Source organism: Pongo pygmaeus, chromosome 4 (assembly GCF_028885625.2).
Source record: "Pongo pygmaeus isolate AG05252 chromosome 4, NHGRI_mPonPyg2-v2.0_pri, whole genome shotgun sequence".
Lineage (NCBI taxonomy): Eukaryota > Metazoa > Chordata > Mammalia > Primates > Hominidae > Pongo > Pongo pygmaeus.
This window is the reverse complement of record NC_072377.2, coordinates 101,592,407-101,612,356: the sequence shown is the minus strand read 5'-3', so window position 1 is coordinate 101,612,356 and position 19,950 is coordinate 101,592,407. Positions and strand designations below refer to the sequence as shown.

Genomic DNA, 19,950 nt, shown 5'->3' with positions numbered 1-19,950 from the left:
TTGTGTCACTGCCCTCCAGCCTGGGCAACAAAATGAGATCCTGTCTCTAAAAAAGAAAAAAAGAAAAGAAAACTAGATCTCAAAGCTAACATTACGTTTTTATCACTCTTTCTCCCCTGTTACTCTCCTGGACTGCTGCAACAGAATCTTTCTCCTAGACTCCTTCAATATCCTCTAATTAAAATCCATTTTCTACCCTTGCCCCTCTATAGCTGAGTATCCACATAAAAATTATATTGATACTTTCCACTAGAAAGTAAGTTTCCCAATCTTGTCCACCAAGGGATAATTATATCAACTAGCAAGTAACGCTTGGTAATATAGAAGCCAACCTCCATTATTGACCTGTAACAGTAAAACTACTGAATGTAATGGTGTAGAATGCGAGAATGTAATTCACTTACAATAAAGGTAATATGGAAAGGCACGAGGTGCCTTTGTTTCTCTCCTTCCTCAATCATCAGTGGCTCTGCCTAAAATCAAGTTCTCCTATTTCTGCATGTGGCCTCCTCTTCTCAATAACTATCATTATGTCATTTTCTTCTGGCCCACTAGCTGCTAATTATTACCTGTGGAAGTCAAACCAAGCTGTTGTAGGGGATCTGAATGGGCCCATAGTGCAGCAAATTTGGAGATTTTCTGTGCTCATTCACTCGGGCCAGGTCTGTGTCTAGTGCTCTCTGCTTCCCTCGACCTCTCCTTTACCTCCAGTTCTCCTTTTCTGAGGACTATAACCTGTATAAATATGTCATAGATTCCACAACAAACATCTCTGAGAAAATGGAATCCTAAGCAGCAGTATTTAAAAGAATCAATGAAAGTGTATGTCAGTGATTTAAGTCTTGCGAAGTGTGGTTTCAGGTGGAAGAACACTGAAAACACATAAGTGAATATAGAGAATGTCTCTAGCTCATGGTTCTCAAATTTTAGTATACTTCAGAATCATCTTACTAAGATACACATTGCTAGACCACACCCCAAGGGATTTTAATTCAGTAGTTCTAGAGTAGTCAGAAGTTTTGCATTTCTAACAAGTTCCTAGGTTGTGCTGCTGATTCTCAGAAATCTCACTGTGAGAACTACAGTTCTAGACTCCACACTGGAAAGTGGTTGCAAGTCAAAGGAGTTGTGCTGTCTTTACCTGAACTTGTTCTTACCCATAAGAGACTTCCTGCAGAGAGTTTAATCTGTATTGTACTTGCAGCACCTCTGCACCACAGGAAATTGATGGCCAACAGAACCAACTCCAGACTCTGAAAGGACAGAAATTAAAAGATGGGTAACACTGCAAAAAGGAGAACTTGTGTGTTTGCCCCTAAAGGTAGTATATCAAATTCACAGAGTAACCTACTTTAGTAAATTTGGCAGTGATTCTTGGTCCTTATATCCAAGGATCCTCAGTCAACTAATATGGGGTTGGTCTGTGTATCAGTATTTTTAAATCTCACGGGTATTTTTAATGCATGTCATGATTGAGAACCACTATAGTCTACTGTGGTTTGATTTCCTGTCTCTGCTAGACTGCCCTCTTTTTGGCCACATTAGTGTATCAAGTTAGTTATATGTATGTCATCTGAAATGTAGAAGTCTCAGTCTAAGAAAGTGATTCTCAACCAGTTGTGCGTTTTGCCCCCAAGAAGATATTTGGCAGTGTCTCTATATATTTTTGATAATCAGAACTCGGAAGTTCTACTGAAACCTAGTGGGTGGAGGCCGAGGACTGCTGCTGAACTCAATATAATGCATAAGAGAGTTCCCCACAAAAAAGAGTTATCAAATCTGGACTATCCATAGTGCTAAAGTGGAAAAACCCTGGTCTAAGTGTGGGGCATGTTGTTCCTATGTTTCACCGAGAAGGGTTTGTTTTTAACAATATGTAAAGCATCAGAAAATTCTGATGGAAAAAATCCTGGATCTTTTGATTTATGGTCATGAGAGAGGGAAGAGAAGAAACTGAGATCAATCCAAATGAAAGTTTGATAAATTAAAGCAAACCAATTAAAAATTTAAAAATATTACCCTTCTCATGATTATGCCTACAATCAAGACCTGAGTGTGGAACATCAGTAACATTTTTAATGTTTCACTTAATCCTGGTTTTCTGCAATTTTTAAACCTCATTTAAAAATTTTATTTGATAAAGCAACTGTAGTGTTTAATGGGAAGGCATTATTGGTTATAAAACCATGTTGTATACTCTCTCGGGAGACTGGAAAAGCTTGACATAGTTTTAAAAGGTCAAAATGGTTTACAATATATTTATGGCACACTCTTTGGGATTAAGAATGTCATTTCTCAATCATTTGGTTAAGTTGATATGTAAAGACCTAATATGAAAAACAGAAACCTTATTTGGGTTTTATTTTATTGATGTCATTGATTCTTCCATCACTGTTTCTCGTCAAGCTGTTCCTGCTAATTACTGCTGGCGCAAAACCGCATTCTACATTTTCTCTCAAGATTGGATTGTTTTTTCTCAAGTGAATAAAGAAGGAAGGATCTAGCCAAAGTAATAATGCATTTTATTACCTTTCTGTTTGTTTTTTTAATTACCATTGACACTGGAAGCATTTTGTTATTCCTATTGTTTTTACATCAATAAAATTAAATTAAATGAGAAAATAAAGCCAAGATATGTAATTCATTAAATCTAGGAGCTGATTTCAGATGAACAACAGGGAAACAGTTGACATCGTTTTCACCAAATTAGGCTGGGAAGAAAATGCTTTCCATGCAAATAATATCAAACGCAATAAATATGAGAATGTGGAGCATTAGGTTCCCTGCATACACATACTTTCTGTTGTCTACTTGAAAAGAATGAGTCATGACAATATGGTTGTAAAATAAGCAGATATTTCCAAAAAGCAAATAGTTGGGGAACTGGGAGGAGAGAGGAAACCAAGAACTAATACTTACTGAGTAGCTTCTAAGCACCCAGAAAAATGCAAGGTACACTTGACATACAAAATCTCATTTGTGGCAAAACAATGGCATGGATACTGTCAACAAGACAAAAAATAGATTTAAAAAATAGCAATTAGAAACTTCCAAGTATGCCTTGGTGCTGATAACATATCTGATTGTTGTAAGATTTTTACATTCACAAATTCCAAAACTCATCCTATCTCATCTCATAATTACCACATGGGCTGAGCAAGAAAGACACTATTATTCAAATTCTAGGGTTGAGAAGCTTAAGACCCATTAGTACTGAGCAACTATCTCAGGATCAACCAGCTAGTAAGTTGCAGAATCTGGAGACAAAATGTATCTTCTTTCTACCACACCATGCTGCCTTTGCAGATACTGTTATGGCCTGAATTAATATTGCTATATTTTGCAATTTTTCTACACTTTGCTATGGAAAGAGTTCTAGGATGATCATGTAAATCTACCTCTCAATAACTCTTTCTAGGCTAGACCCAGGAAATAACTAGCTATTAAATATACTGCCCATTGAAATAATTTGGCAGAGATTAATCATATTTATTTATGCTAGAGTTTGACTTGACATGGATTTACCTGAGTTACAGGAGATTTTTACCCCATCTCCTGCATGCACTTCTTCCCATTTCTCTATACCATTCCTCTCTTCTCAGGTTCAGGCCCCTGCTTTTTCCTTCTTGTCCTGTTCTCCTCCTTTACCCTATTTTTCTTTTCTCAGTATTATGTAGTAAGGATGAAAGTGTGAATTGGTATAATATTTTTATCTGGGGAAGTAGAACTTTACTAGCATGTGTCAAGAGTTTTAAAATCAATCTTTTAAACAAAAAGTGATTAGATAATTTTACATTTTTTCTAATTTTCCCAACTGGCTATGTATGATGATTGTATTGTGAGTGAGTCATTGTATTTAACTGAAAGCATCTCTGGTATTAAAATTTCATTCTTGTTTCCTAAGAAATCTTAGTCAAAACAATAGTAACATATTCTCACAAAGGATAGTCTATAAACTGATGAAGTACATTATTCATATGCCACAATATAATAATCACAAGACCATTACTTCATAGAATACTATGCCCAGTGACAATACCTGTGACAATGAGATAATAGCAGCCATGAGCACTCCAGGGACGAAGGAGGATTAATCATTGAACAGGCATTATTATCATTAATAATAAACTCTGTGAGTAAGGTAACATGGTTTTCATCACTACTGCTATTGCACAGATTGTAGATTTGTTTTCAAAGTTTAAATTGATGACTACATAAAACTAAGAACAGTGCCAACAGAAGTAAGAAAATGTTTGTAAGTTAATCCACCAAAAAAAAAAAAAAGAGTTTTAAAATGGTCACATTCCTAGATGCAGAAATCCACTTCATATAATGTATCCTAAGGGAGTGATTATAACTGGATGTAAAAACAAGACTCTTCTGTCAGTTTACGTGGAAGCTCAAAGGCAGCAGGTACCAACCATTCCCTCAATACACAGAGAGGGGCTGGGCCACCCAAGTGGGACTGACAAAAGAGGAATGGGAGAATTGCTTTTATAACCCTTACCTATAAAATAGGTTAGGAAGGCTGTGAGCAGAAATGAAGCTTGGCACACGTATGTTCATAGCGGCACTATTCACAATAGCAAAGACTTGGAACCAACCTAAATGTCCATCAATGATAGACTGGATTAAGAAAATGTGGCACATATACACCATGGAATACTATGCAGCCATAAAAAATGATGAATTCATGTCCTTTTTAGGGACATGGATGAAACTGGAAACCATCATTCTCAGCAAACTATCGCAAGGACAAAAAACCAAACACCACATGTTCTCACTCATAGGTGGGAATTGAACAATGAGAACACATGGCCACAGGAAGGGGAACATCACACACAGGGGACTGTCGTGGGATTGGGGGAGGGGGGAGGGATAGCCTTAGGAGATATACCTAATGTTAAATGACAAGTTAATGGGTGCAGCACACCAACATGGCACATGTATACATATGTAACAAACCTGCACGTTGTGCACATGGACCCTAAAACTTAAAGTATAAAATAATAAAATTTAAAAAAAAGAATATTTTCAATGGCTGTGGCCTTCTGCCTCCCCGATGCCATGGTGGACAAGAGGGTGGGCCTCAAAGCACCCATGTGGTGAGCTTGAGGTTGGGAGCTCAGGCAGAGCACTGTTTTCTAACTCAGCCTACAATAAGCCTACAATAATATGCCTAGGGAGAGGAACAGAGTAGAAACCAACCAGCACCTTTTTCTTCCCGTTTGCCTTGAACCACCTGCAAACTAATGCATAATTTCTGATTATTAGACTATAATAGACACATTTATTAATTTATTATGATTAGTCTCTTATTTGTCAGATACAATAAATAACTGGGGGCTTTTTGTTTTCCAAGAGTGGGGAAATTATCTATCTATATTAGCTGCCCTAGATTTCAACTGGTAGTAATTTAAATTTTCTTCACTATCCTCGCCTGTGTTTTCTACATTGTCTACATAAATCCTTGCTTTATAAATGGAAGAAATAGAAATAAATTATTAAGAAAATGATCAGCATCTCAAACAAGAAAATAAAAAACTGGAGAAAAGGATTTAGTTATGTGTTCCACAATTTTTTCTTTCCAAAATCTTTTTATCAGCTTTATTGCTTACATAAACATATAAAACAAACACTCATCAAATTTGCTAATTACATATAGGTAAAGAGGATTGTGAAGCAAATAATTATCACATCAAATCTGAGGTCAATGTTATTACTGACATTTTATAGATGAGAAAATTGTATTTCAATAAGCCACGTGTGTCCAACTGATAGCCACTAAGTAGCAGGGTTGAAATTCCAAATCTTTTCCATTGGCTTGGAGTTTGTTTTAAGGAGAATTTACACATGAGGTGAAGAACAGAACTCACTGACATTGAAGATCCCTTAAAAATCTGACATGTTAATATTTCATTTTATTAAATTGAAAACAAAAACTAGCAAACTCATTTCTCTAAAGGAAATAAAGCACAGTTGAAAAGGAGTTGCTAAGCTTGCTATATTGACATAGTTTGTTAATTCTTTCAAAGAACCCAAATGTAAGTCTCTACAAGACAGAAATTGCTATGAAACTAAGTAAATAACATACAAGAAATAAAATAAAGACTATGAAATAAAAAGATACATTGTCCAAAACGAAAAGAATGACAGAAGTTTTGTCAATTTTGTGTGTGAAATTTAATCATGTGTTGATAACAGCAGCCATGCTATGTCTCTAACTTGATGTACATGTACTATTTCCCAGCTTCATGAAAGACACAGCTCTTTGATAAACCTTTTATTGAACAGGAGCATTTTAATTGCACACAATTAATTTGAGAATGTGAAGTTAAATGGCAATCTCTAATATATTCGCAGTACCTCTAAAGACCACCCCAAGGGCAAATTTTAGTTTGAATGCAAATCCTCTGTCTTCCATGCCACATAAATTAAATTGGAACCACACATCTGTTAAGTAATAACCCCTTACATCATTATGATAGGCTCAGAATATCATGGTCTCCTAGAAAGAATATATTCATAGGGAAGAGAAACGCAAAATTCATACCTAATAAAAAATATGCAGATAAATATTTTCTCCTTTTGAATAATGCCGTTAGGTTGAAGGGTTAGCACCCTTCTCTGCAAAAAGCAACACTTTGTTAGGAAGTTGTTACTATCCCAAAATAAAGTGAGATGCCACATGTGTGAGTCTAGCATGTGAGTTCGACAGAACAGTCACAGAATTATTTGCAAAATGCTGCATAAGATTAGTACATATATTTTTTCAACATGTATATACTATTGACAGAAGTATGAGTAGAGTTAATATATACTTTCCTAACTCGGGACTCTAAATCAAAGTTTCATAAAAGACTTCCATAGAGAGCATGGAAGGTTGGAGATGTACAGTTTCTTCATTTTATAATGGTAACACAATTCAATGCCTATTTACTACCCCACTGATGAGAATGTAATGGGTTAAGCTGAGATCATGTTTTGAACATGGTTTTAAGCTACTCTTCCCTAATTTAGTAGTATTAGGGGTAAGCTATTAAACAGCAGCTTCTTCCATCCAGAAGTTCTTCTCGTATTAGCAGAGTATCCATTACATACTTGCAAGCTATAAATAACTGAAGACCTAATGCAAAGTTACTCAAACACTAAAGAAATAATGTACTGGGCCATTTAACTCAAAGTCCAAAAGTAGAGTGGCTCAGGTTTACCATAATCCAAAAGCCTCTGTCCAATTTCTCTGTGATACTTGGCTGTACCATCCTCCTGATTTGGTTCATCCTTAGGGTTACTGATGACAGTAGAAGCTCTAGCTCTGACCAGCACTCATCTTTGTTTCCAGGGGCACAAAGGGTGTCTTGCCCAAGGATATTCTCTTCAGTCTATTGCAATTTCCCTCGAAAAGTCCCCAGCTCACTTTTCCTCATTGACCTGAATTTGGTCACACGTCCGTTTGTAAATTAAATGCTGCTTCTAGTGGCATGCCATCAACAACTTGCTTAGTCCTGGGTTCCTAAAGTAATCTCTGTTTCTAAAGTGCCTAAGATTAGTGTTAACATTAAATGAAGCAAGTCCATCCCTAGTGTTCAGAATGGATTCACATATACTGTGTTGGGGAATGTGTAGACACAAGAAGGGAAATCATAGAACTGCAAGAAAAAGGAAAGAAAAATGGGGTGGACAATCAAAAATGCCCTTATAGCTCATTATTCTCCCTAACCAAAAGAAAGAGCTGAATAACGTAGAGAATATTCTCTATCCCATTTTAAAGAAAGCATTTAAGCCTTTTATTCTAAAATTATTTTTGCTTCTGGAGCATGGAGTGTACACTGTTAAATAGCATGGTTTGGCAAAATCCTGCTCAGTCTTCCTGAAAAACAAGAAAACATGCATAACATGCAATCTTTAATGTGAAAAGTAAGGCCAGACTGAAAAATTGCCTTAGAACCCAAGGTAGGCCATGTGTTAGTTTTGGACCAATGGTTCAAAGGTAGGCTACAATTTAACAATGCAGATTTTAGGTTGCATAATCTTCCATTAAAATAGCAAATAAGTCATGTTTTCCTGATCAAGGAGCCAAATTTCAAATGGGTGAGAGTTAATTAAAATACTGTATGGCAATGTGTGTGCAACTAGTAGAAAAGGAAGATTCTAATACAAAAAGAATTTGTTTCTGTTTGCTGGGGAGAGAGGTCAACAAGTATAAAACAAAGTAAAACAAAGGCTAAAAATGTTGAAATCTCTTTTCTAACATCGATTTCACAGCACCATAAAGAAAGACATATAGTCTTCTCTATCTACAAAGTCCTTTTAAGGGAGCCCAAGCCAGGCCGGGCACAGTGGCTCACGCCTGTAATCCTAGCACTTTGCGAGGCTGAGGCGGGTGGATTGCTTGAGCTCAGGAGTTCAAGACCAGCCTGGGCAACATGGTGAAACACCATCTCTACTAAAATACAAAAAATTAGCTGAGCATGATGGTACACACCTGTAATCCCAGATACTAGGGAGGCTGAGACAGGAGAATCGCTTGAACCTGGGAGGCAGAGGTTGCTGTGAGCTGAGATCATGCCATTGGACTCTAGCCTGGGTGACAGAGTGAGACTCCGTCTCAATAAAAAAAAAAAAGAGCCCAAACTGCATTTATACAACCCAGCCCTAAGGGTAACGTGTTAGAAATGTGGCATTTAAAACATGGCTTGAAATGCTTTATTTCATTTTATTGTATTAACATTGTTAAACAAACCAACCTAAGAATGCATATTTGAAAACTTCCTTTTAAATATACCTTTCAGCAAATAAATTAGCAGACAGGAGGAAATATTCAAGAAACTAGTGTTCTTATCAGAGTGAAGGAATAGTAGGGAAATCCTGGTTGCAATCCAGCATGAACAAAATGGTTGGGTTTTCCATCTACCTCCTGCTGGCCTAAAACATTAACCAGAAACGCTGCACCTGTTAGATTCTCAGTTCTCCACTGCTTCCTTACTGTACTTTATATAGTAGAGGCATTTCTGGAAATAATTCAGAAAAGTAACATGTAAATTAAGCCATATTTTCTTATTGATGACCATGGTATATATTTTGAAATGTGTTCATTTAGGAAAACAAAATGTTTGGCCTCATTAAATAGTAAGAACTATAAACAATAAATCAAAGTACTTTCCAAAATAGCACATTAAAGAAAATATAGGCCAGGTGTAGTGGCTCATGCCTGTAATCCCAGCATTTCGGGATGCCAAGATGGGAGGATTGCTTGAGACCAGGAGTTCAAGACCGTCCTGGGTAACATAGCAAAACCCCCATCTACACACACACACACACACACACACACACACACTCACATCAAATAACCAAGTGTGATAATGTGCTCCTGTAGTCCCAGCTACTCAGGAGGCTGAGGCAGGAGAATCGCTTGAGCCCAGGAGTTCAAGGCTGCAGTGAGCTATGACTGTGCCACTGCACTCCAGCCTAGGCAACAGAGCAAACCCTGTCTCTAAAAAAAATAAAGAAAATATAATAATTTTACATATTTAAACACAAATATTTTTAAATACTATTTTAAATATTAAGCAAATGTTATTCTAAGCCATAATGTATTAAACCAAAAATACATTATCTGATTAAGAGATCCATAATACAAAAATATCTTTATGCCTTTGTTTGGTCTTCAGCTATCAGAAAGGAAACGCTATTCATAATAATTATGAAACTCGGAATGTTAAGTACATATTATATTTTCAATTTATTTTTCTGTAAATAAACTTAAGCTATGCTTTGAAGCCCCAGATAAAAGAAAGTGAATCTTTGTAAGTTCAAGGTCAACCTATCTCTTTTTTCCTAGGAGATTGAGTCTAAGATTTGAGAAGCTTACTACATAGTATGAAGGCCTTTGAGAAGAGGCGTCTACTCCTCCTAACCCACCTCTGCTGCATCTGGGATTACCTTGTTCCCATCAGGGTGTTTGCCCTTAATTCATGTCGCTCCTAGAGCCTCCTCCTCAACCCCTCTCAAAGTTCCCCAGCTCTCAGTGGCAAATCTGCAGCATTCTCAGCTGTGTGAAAACATTCTTGACTCTCTGAACTGCAGGGAAAAAACTGCATGGCTTCCTCAGGTCCATCAATCTACCAACCCATTATAAACAATATGTTTTAAAAAATAACTTTTTTATGTGGTAAATTATATATAACATAAAACTTACTATTTTAATCATGTTTAAGTGTATAATTTAGTGGCATTAAGTACATTTACATTGTTGTGCAACCATCACCACCATCCAACTCCAGAACTTTGTCATCATTCCAAATTAAAACTTTATCCATTAAACAATAACTCCCCATTACCTCCTTCTCCAAGCCCTTGGTGATGATTATTCTACTTTCTGTCTACGTCGAAAACAATTCTTATGCTGTCTCATTGCATTAGTGGGTTACTGTAAATCCTAGTTTACCAGGGATGGTCCTGGTTGACATCTATTGTCCAGACATTTCATCAGATTTAACACTTGCTCAGACCATTTTCACCCTCAAAATGCCCTTGTGTTTTTTTTGTTTGTTTTGAGACGCAGTCTCGCTCTGTTGCCCAGGCTGGAGTGCCGTGGCGCAATCTTGGCTCACTGCAAGCTCTGCCTCCCGGGTTCATGCTATTCTCCTGCCTCAGCCTCCCTAGTAGCTGGGACTACAGGCGCCCGCCACCACGCCCGGCTAATTTTTTGTATTTTTAGTAGAGACCGGGTTTCACTGTGTTAGCCAGGATGGTCTCAATCTCCTGACCTCGTGATCCGCCTGTCTCGGCCTCCCAAAGTGCTAGAAAATGCCCTCGTTTTAATGATTAAATGATACAGTCATCCTACTAGAGGACTGTTGGTTGTATTTGGTTAGTAAGTTCCACCCAGGTAAGGAAGCTATGGATCCTTTCTGGTCTCAGGTGTCCAAACTTCTCTAGGGCTTTTATCTCCCCAAAGAAGATAGTGATGAGAAGTGTGGAGGAAACAGGGGTTTGTGGATCCTCTCAAATTAAATATTTTCTTTTACTTTCTTGTCCCTTCCCGAGTCCAAACAGTCTTTATTTAATGAAGATTGTAGCCTGGCTCACTATCATTTTCAGTAGATAGCTTAGGCTTTTAAAATGCAAATATTTATTTCTGCCATGAGCCACAGAACAGGTATTTTGAAACTCAGAATCAAAAATTGTCTCTTTTCTTCCCACAGTACTACCTGTGTCCTAAGGCAATCATTGCCAGAGTCTAGCTACCCAAATGCAGAAATGACTATAAGGTAATGAGAAACACTAGCAAAAGTTAATGTAATCTGTATCTCAAAATATTGACCAACACACTTAAAAGTGTATTCTTGCAACTGTTTTCTGGAGAAATTAAACCTGTGTGCCATGTTTCTTCATTGTGTATGGACCATTTGGTGACCATCATTACCTATTGAGTATTCTCTATTGAGAATAATGAAGTTTCTGTCAGGCAGTTAACACAGGCAACTGCTGCTGATAAACTACGTCAGAGTCATGCCACGCTTGGTGCAACTCAAGGGCAGATTGCCAGCTCCTAAAAAACTATGTCAGGAGGCAAGATTTGGCAGAATCAGAAACACTGCTCATTAGAATCTAACTATCAGTCCAAGTTGAGGGTACAGGCTAAAGTAAGATTGCTAAATTAAAGTGAGGAAGCAGGCTCAAGAGAGCTGAGGAATTACAAACTAGAATAAAGTGGAAATGGAGAATATAATTTGAATGGATGGAAATTCAGTTGAAAGAGGTAGTTAGGGGGTTATAGTAAAGGATGAGGGCCTGGAGAGGAAGGAGGGGAGGGGAAAGAATGTAGGTAACAAAAATTCTACTGTGTATTCTCCAAAGTAGAAACTGATAAATCTAGAGCAATACATCTTACTGATGTCATTGCCACTTCCAGTGGTAGTTTTTCCTGTTATTGCAGAATGAGTCAGAGAAACTATAAGTACCAAATTGTACCTGGTTATTTCTCCCACTTATTGGACCTGACTATGAGGTCAGCCCCTGTTCGACTCTTCAATTTCACCCACCACTCATATACACACACAATTCCAGACTATTAAAAAATAAATATTATAAAACAATTATTCCTATAAGTTGCTTTTTTTGTTTTCTTTATTTGTTTGTTTGTTTATATTTCCACTGAATGTTTTACTTTTAATTTGTGACTCCATCACCTTACATTAAAGTGCTTGGCTTATAATACCCATGTTTCTGTTCTCTGTTATATTAAAAAAGAATCTCCCAGAAATGCAAATTAGTCCATTAAATTCACATTTAGTTGATATTCTATTCCAGAAATCCAAAGGGCAGAAGTATACATCTTAAATTGGAAATTGCTTAGCTCTCTGTATGAAGGTACTCACAGAAAATCATTAGAAACATTATGAATAGGTTGACCCTTCAATACGAGAAAAAAGACCCCCAAGCCCTATCCCACTTAGTCTTATTCTGTATTGTTTGGATTTGTGCTAGCATCCTGTTTTTCTAAGCCTACAACTATATACCCAATAACTTGCAAATCTGACTTTGAAAATGCTTTGTACATTCTACCATGTAAATTGTGCGAAATAGTGTTTCCTCCAACCATACTATTTGCCCACTGACACAAACTGAACACTGTTAAACATGCTTTATATCATGCCTGGTTTCCCTTTCCAGGAAAGGTCTCAGCTCTGTGTGGGTAGGGCAGATTTTAAGTAAGAACATTAGGTATTTATGTCTCAGCTTCCTTCCTTTCAATATTAAGTGCTGAGTTGCCCTTCACTGACAGCCAAATGCTGAAATCATGAAGCCATGTTCCACACATTGGAAAGACACATTCATACAGGATGATGAATTTTTTCTCAAGATGGTATCTTCTATACACAGTTACATAAGTGATAGAGATGAGACTGAGAAAAAGAAATATAAAAAACCATTTATAATCGAAATCCTTTGACACTCCTTCACCCCAACAAAACAAAACAAAAATGTGAATATTCTTTGTATTTTCTTGTTGTTGTTTGTTTGTTTGTTTGTTTTTGAGACAGGATGTTGCTCTGTCACCTAGGCTGGAGTGCAGTGGCACAATAATGGCTCACTGAAGCCTAGAACTCCTCGGTTCAAGTGATCCTCCTGCCTCAGACTCTTGAATAGGCTGGACTACAGGCATGTACCATTATGCCCAGCTGTGTGTGTGTGTGTGTGTGTGTTTGTGTTTTGAGGGGGTGTAGAAATGGGGTCTTACTAAATTGTCCAAGCTGATCTTGAACTCCTGGCCTCACACAATCTCCTGCCTTGGCCTCCCAAAATGCAGGGATTACAGGTGTGAGCCACTGCACCTGACCTTATTCTTTGTATTTCTAAGTGTGCAAGTTTGATTTCCAGATTGATAATTCTTAAACTAATTTTTCCTCTTTCCATTTAAAAATATTGGAAGAAAAAGATCCATTGGGAATGGCTAGAAAATTATATCTTGGTAGAGACATAATTATGGCACTTATTGAAACTTAAATTTTTCCACTATAACATAAAATGAGTGTCATTAGGAACATTAAAGTGCCGAAAGATGTGCACAAATCCTAGGACACTAAGGATTACTTGGAAATGACAAAAATAAAAGGCTAGAAGAACTTAGTAGAATAATTCTGCCACTGATGTCTTCCATTAGAAAAAAACACAGCTGACTAAAATCACACTCCTGGGCCCTGTATTATCTGCTCCCAGTTGCACATTCAACATTTTGGTGATAAAGGAAAAGGCTAGCCTGGCTGCTTTCCTCACTGCCTCTGAAACATGCCATGCACATGGTACCTTCTTCCTTCTGTGAGTGTTTTATTAAGACCTAGAATGCTGTCTCTCCCCTTCTAGCCCAGCCTACCAACCTTGCGGGATGCAAATTCAGTCCTCCTCTGCTAGGCCCTTCCTGGCTCCATCAGCCCACAATATTCCTCCTTCCTCTGAATGTGCTCATTGTTCAATACTGAAAAAATGCAGAAATTATAAAAAATTTAAGCCACTCATGATTCCACTACTTAGAGATACTGAGTAAAATACAGAGTAAAAGTGCTACAGATAAAAAGAATGAAGTAGGTAAGGGGGATACAGAGCACAGCGGTAGGAGGATGAGCATATATTGCATTGTCAGATGGAGTGATGGGAAAGGACTTTTGAGGGAGGGGCTTAGAAAAGGACCCAAAGGACTTAATCCTGGGGTGAAACAAAGTCCCTGATAGAGACAACATGCCTGGCACATACACAGAATAGAAAAAAAAAAATCAGTGTGGCCACAGAAAAGAATCAAGGAAGAGAGAATGGATTAACATAAGAAAGATAAATGGTGGAGATGAGGAGTAAATAGTGTACAGCCTCATAGACAGTTTTTAGGACTTCAACTTTTGTCTGACTAGGAAATGACTGGATAGTACTGAGCAGAAAAGTGACAGGATCTGACAACTCTGTCTCACATTTTAACTGGGCCACACTGACTGCTGAAGTGAGCAAGGGCAAAAGGAGGGATACCAGTTAGGAAGTTATTGCAATATTCCAGGTAAGAGGTTATGGAGGCCTTGATCGGGATGATGGGAGTGGAGGTGGTGAGAAGTAGCTTGTCTTAGTCTGTTCGGGCTGCTATAATAAAAATACTACAAACTAGGTAGCTTATAAATAACAGAAATTTATTTTCACAGTTGTGGAGACTGGGAACTCCAAGTTCACGGCATTGATAGATTCAGTGTCAGGTGAGGGCCCATTTCCTAGACAGCCATCTTTTGGATACAACCTCACATGGCAGAAGGGACAAGGTGTCTCTCTCAGGTCTCATTTATAAGGGCACTCATCTCATTCATAAGAACTCCACTCATGGCCTAAGTATTTCCCAAAGGCTCCACCTCCTAATATCACCACCTTGAGGGTTAACATTTCAACATAAGAATTTGTGAGGGACATAAACATTCCAAATATAGCATAGCTTTATCCTGGATATATTTTGAAGAAAGAGCTAATGATTTATTGGATATGGGATGTAAGAAGAAGACAACCACCAAGGTTGATCTTCAAGATTTGGGGCCTGGAAAAATAGAAGAATGAAGTTGCCATCAACCTAGGTGGAAAGACCATGGAAGAAACACTTTCTTGGGGGAGAGGGATTAGGAAGTAGTTTGGGACAAGTCAAATTTGAGATGATTTTTATATATCTAAAAGTGGGATACATTGTTCCAAACCTCATTGAAAAGTGGAGCTAGACTGGTTCTGAAAAAGAGGAGGATTTAGGGGGAAAAAAGAGATAAATAAGACAATAGTTACATTTAGAAGGGATATGAGCAAGACAAAGATCTTTCTCCCTCTTTAAAAATAAAAAGTATTGTGTATATTTGAGGTATATAACATGATGCTATGGGATACATATATACTAAAAAGGTTACTATAGTGAATAAAACTAACATCCATTGTATCACAGCTACCTATTTTTGTGTGGCAAGAGCAGCTAAAATCTACTCATTTAGCATTAATCTCATATACAGTGCAATTTTATTACCTCTAGTCCTTATTTTGTGCATTAGATATCCAGACTTGTTTATTCTATAGTTCTGTTAATTTGTATCCTCTGACACACATCTCTCCATTACCCTTCTCCTTAACCACTGTTTTGTTCTCCTTCTCTGTAAATTTGAATTACTTTTTATATTCCACATATAAATTAGATTATTAAATATTTGTGTGTGTGTGTGTCTGGCCTATATCATATAGTAATATGTCCTTCAGTCTCATCCATGTTGTGACAAATGGCAAAATCTCCTTCTTTTTTGGTCTTGTTAAATGTATTAAGACTTGCCTTGTGGCCTAACATATGCTCTATCCTAGAGAATATTCCATGTGCACTGGAGAAAAATGTGTATTCTGCTGCTGTTGGATGGAAAGTTCTATGCATGGCTGTTGGGTCCATTTGGTTAAAAATGTAATTCAAATCCAATATTTACTTATTAATTTTCTGTCTGGCTAATCTATCAATTGTTGTAAGTGGGAGATTTCCAAAATCGCAGGATACTGGTACAAAAACAGATGCACAGACCAATGGAACAGAATAGAGAGCCCAGGCTGGGTGCGGTGGCTCACGCCTGTAATCCCAGCACTTTGGGAGGCCGAGGCGGGCAGATCACGAGGTCAGGAGATCGAGACCACGGTGAAACCCCGTCTCTACTAAAGTACAAAAAATTAGCCAGGCATGGTGGTGGGTGCCTGTAGTCCCAGCTACTCGGGAGGCTGAGGCAGGAGAATGGCGTGAACCCGGGAGGTGGAGCTTGCAGTGAGCCGAGATTGCGTCACTGCACTCCAGCCTGGGTGACAGAGCGAGACTCCGTCTCAAAAAAAAAAAAAAAAAAAAAGAATAGAGAGCCCAGAAATAAGGCCATACACCTACAACCATCTAGTATTCAACAAAGCTGACAAAAACAAGTAATGGAGAAAAGACTCCCTATTAAATAAATGATGCTAGGATAACTGACTGGCCATATTCAGAAGATTGAAACTGGATCCCTTCCTTACATCACATACAAAAATAAATTCAAGTTGGATTAATGACTTAAATGTAAAACCCGAAATTGTAAAAATCATGGAAGAAAACATAGGCAATACCACTCTGGATATAAGAGAAGATTTCATGACAAAGACACCAAAAGCAATTGCAATGAAAGCCAAAATTGACAAATGAGATCTAATTAAACTAAAGAGCTTCTGCACAGGAAAAGAAACTATCAAGAGTAAACAGGCAAACTAGAGAATGAGAGAAAATTTTTGCAAACTATGCATCTGATAAAGTTCTAATATACAGCAACGATAAGGAACTTAAACAAATTTACAAGATAAAAACAAACAACCTCATTAAAAAGTAGGCAAAGAACATAAACAGATACTTCTAAAAGAAGACATACCTGTGACCAACAATCATATGAAAAAATGCTCAGCATCACTAATCATTAGAGAAATGCAAATCAAAACCACAATTAGATACCATCTCACATGACTCAGAATTGTGATTATTAAAAAGTCAAAAAATAACAGATCTAGCAAGGTTGCAGAGAAAAGGGAACACTTACTTCTACGCTGTGGAAAGCAATGTGATGATTCCTTAAAGAGCTAAAAAAAAAAAGAACTACCATTTGACCCAGCAATCACATTGCTGGGTATATATCCAAAGTAATATAAATCATAAATCATTCTATCCAAAGGACATGTGTAGGCTTATGTTCATTGCATCACTATTCAAAATAGGAAAGATATGGAATCAATCTAAATGCCCATCAAGAGCAGACTGGATAAAGAAAATCTGGCACATATACACCATGGAATACTATGCAGTTGTAAAAAAAAAAAAAAAAGAACAAGATTATGTGCTTTGCAAGAATATGGATGGAGCTGGAGGCCATTATCCTTAGCAAACTACCTCAGGAACAGAAAACCAAATACCACATGTTCTCACTTATAAGAGAGATCTAAATGATGAGAACACATGGACACAAAAGAGAGAAACAATAGACATTATGGCCTACCTGATGGTGGAGGGTGGGTGGAGGGTGGGTGGGGGGAGAGGTTCAGGAAAAATAACTAATGGGTACTAGGCTTAATACTTGAGTGATGAAATAATCTGTACAACAAACCCTCATGACATGAGTTTACCTATATCACAAATGTTATATAGGTAACATTTATACCTATGCACTTACCCTGAACCTAAATAAAAGTCTATTTTAAAGAAAAATACAGCTATGTGAATAAAATGTGAAGATATATATATACACACACACACATATAGCATACAAAAAGAAAGTTGGGGATTGAAGTCCCCTGCTATTATTGTATTGCTATCTATTTCTCCCTTCATATCCGTTAATATGATTTCAGTCTTCTTAAATGTATTAAGACTTGTCTTGTGGCCTAACATTTGCTCTATCCTAGAGAATATTCCATGTGCACTGGAGAAAAATGTGTATTTTGATGCCACTGAATGGAAAGTTTATTTGCTTTATGTATTTGGGTACTCCAAAATTGGGTGCATATATATTTACCATGTTTATGTCACCATTGTGAATTGGCCCCTTTATCATTAAATAATTACCTTGTCTCTTACAACAGTTTTTTACTTGAAGTACAGGCATGTCTGCTTTCTTTTGGTTACCATTTGCATGGAATAATTTCTTCCATCTTTTTTCAGCCTATGTGTGTCTTTAAAGCTTAAGTGGGTTTCTTGTAGATTCTCTCTCTCTCTTTCTCATATCTCTCTCTGGTGTCTTCTATATTGAATGAAGGAATTATAAGTGAATATGTGTAATCTATGTAGAAAAAGTATAAATCCATATTCGGTAGAAACTGGGAAGAGGTTTGATTCTATAATTCTTCTGCTAGTGCTCACTGATTTCCTCATTGTTTTTCCTGAGGCTTTAGCTTTCTCCTGGTGTCTGTTTCCTCAGGTCTCATTTCTGAACCAGTCAGTCATGATTAGCCTAGCAGGATCACCTGGCACAGAGCACAGTGACCTATGTTTTAGGAGGCCCCGTGAGGTGGGTGTGAGCCTGGAGCCATTTTTAAACTTCTCAAATGGGGGCAGTGAAATTGACAAGTTCTAACACCACATGCTGATCTGAACCCTTAGCAACATAGAGGTGAGATCTGGTAGTTGTGTGTCCAGGTTTCCTTGGTCTCCTCACTAGTCTTTCCTATAGAGAGAAATTATATTAACAGCTTGCCAATATTCAGGTAAAATGAACTGTTACTACACATTTTAGCTATGGTTTCCATAATTTCATCCTTGGGTTCCTTTAAAACTCTTGGGAGGATGCCAAACTGTCCCAAAGATTTATGAACATCTAACTCGTTAATTTTTTCTATGCTATTAAAAATATAGAACATATTCTCCAGTACGGGTCATTTTAATTTCAATTTCAAATAATTTGCTTTATAATATGCCCATAAATGGTTCTTATTTTCCCATAAGTCATGAAATTTGCACTATAGTCCCAAAATATTTGTGAAAAATATGTTACGTTCAATTTGTGAATAGTAGATGAAAACCTAACTATAGCATCAGTCCCCAGAGGTTCTAAAAATAAAAATAACCTTTATGGCATCTGGTGAAGTCTTTTCTTATGCTCTCTCATTTCATGCTGCATGATCGGACATTCTAAGATACAGATATCAACTCCTGGGATGGAGAGTTCTGAACATCTGGTCCAAGGAGACCAAGTAATAAAGTGTATTACAAGATATCATGTGTGTGAGCTCCATATTCATGCCTCCTAGGACAAAACTTCTGCTCAGCCACTTGCTAGCTGTGTGATGTCGAGCAAATGATTTAATCTCACTGAATTTCAACATCTTCACCCACCAGTTGGGTATAAATATTACAAAGCCTTGTAACTCAAAGGATAAATGCTTGAGGGGATAGATACCCCATTCTTCATGATGTGCTTATTTCACATTGCATGCCTGTATCAAAATCTCTCATGTACCCCATAAATACATATACGTAATATATACCCATATAATTTAAAAAAATAAGAAATAAAACTATGAGGATTAAACAAGATGAATTGTGAATGGTGCTTGGCCTGGTGACAAATATCCAGAATGCATTTAATAAATAATAACTGTTAATATTATTACTAAAGGAGACTTCCATTTGAGATTAACTGCAGCATTCATGGTTATGGGTTTTCTAGTTTTCAGCCTGACCAAATTATATTCTGTTATCAGCAATGAGGAAAACAAATTTGATTGATCTGATCATCAGAATAGTAGGCAAATAATCTTATTTATCTTATTTAATTACCTTTGATTCAAAAACATGTTTCAACTATGGGCTATTTATAACTAAATAATAAGGGTTCCAAATGTGATATCAAGTCTAGGCCTCTATGTTTCAATCTGAAATTTATTTTCTTTATTGAATCATGGCTT

At 37.1% G+C, this 19,950-nt stretch overlaps 1 long non-coding RNA gene across 5 annotated transcripts in view; it reads right to left on the bottom strand.

The window, feature by feature from the left end:
• The window catches only part of LOC129036929 (uncharacterized), an 806,216-nt gene that overhangs the window by 304,521 nt on the left and 481,745 nt on the right, over positions 1-19,950 (bottom strand). For all 5 annotated transcript variants that reach the window (XR_010126426.1, XR_010126429.1, XR_010126427.1 and 2 more), the window contains one exon: positions 1,158-1,253. This is a non-coding gene — a long non-coding RNA (uncharacterized LOC129036929). The remainder of the gene's footprint in view (positions 1-1,157; positions 1,254-19,950) is intronic.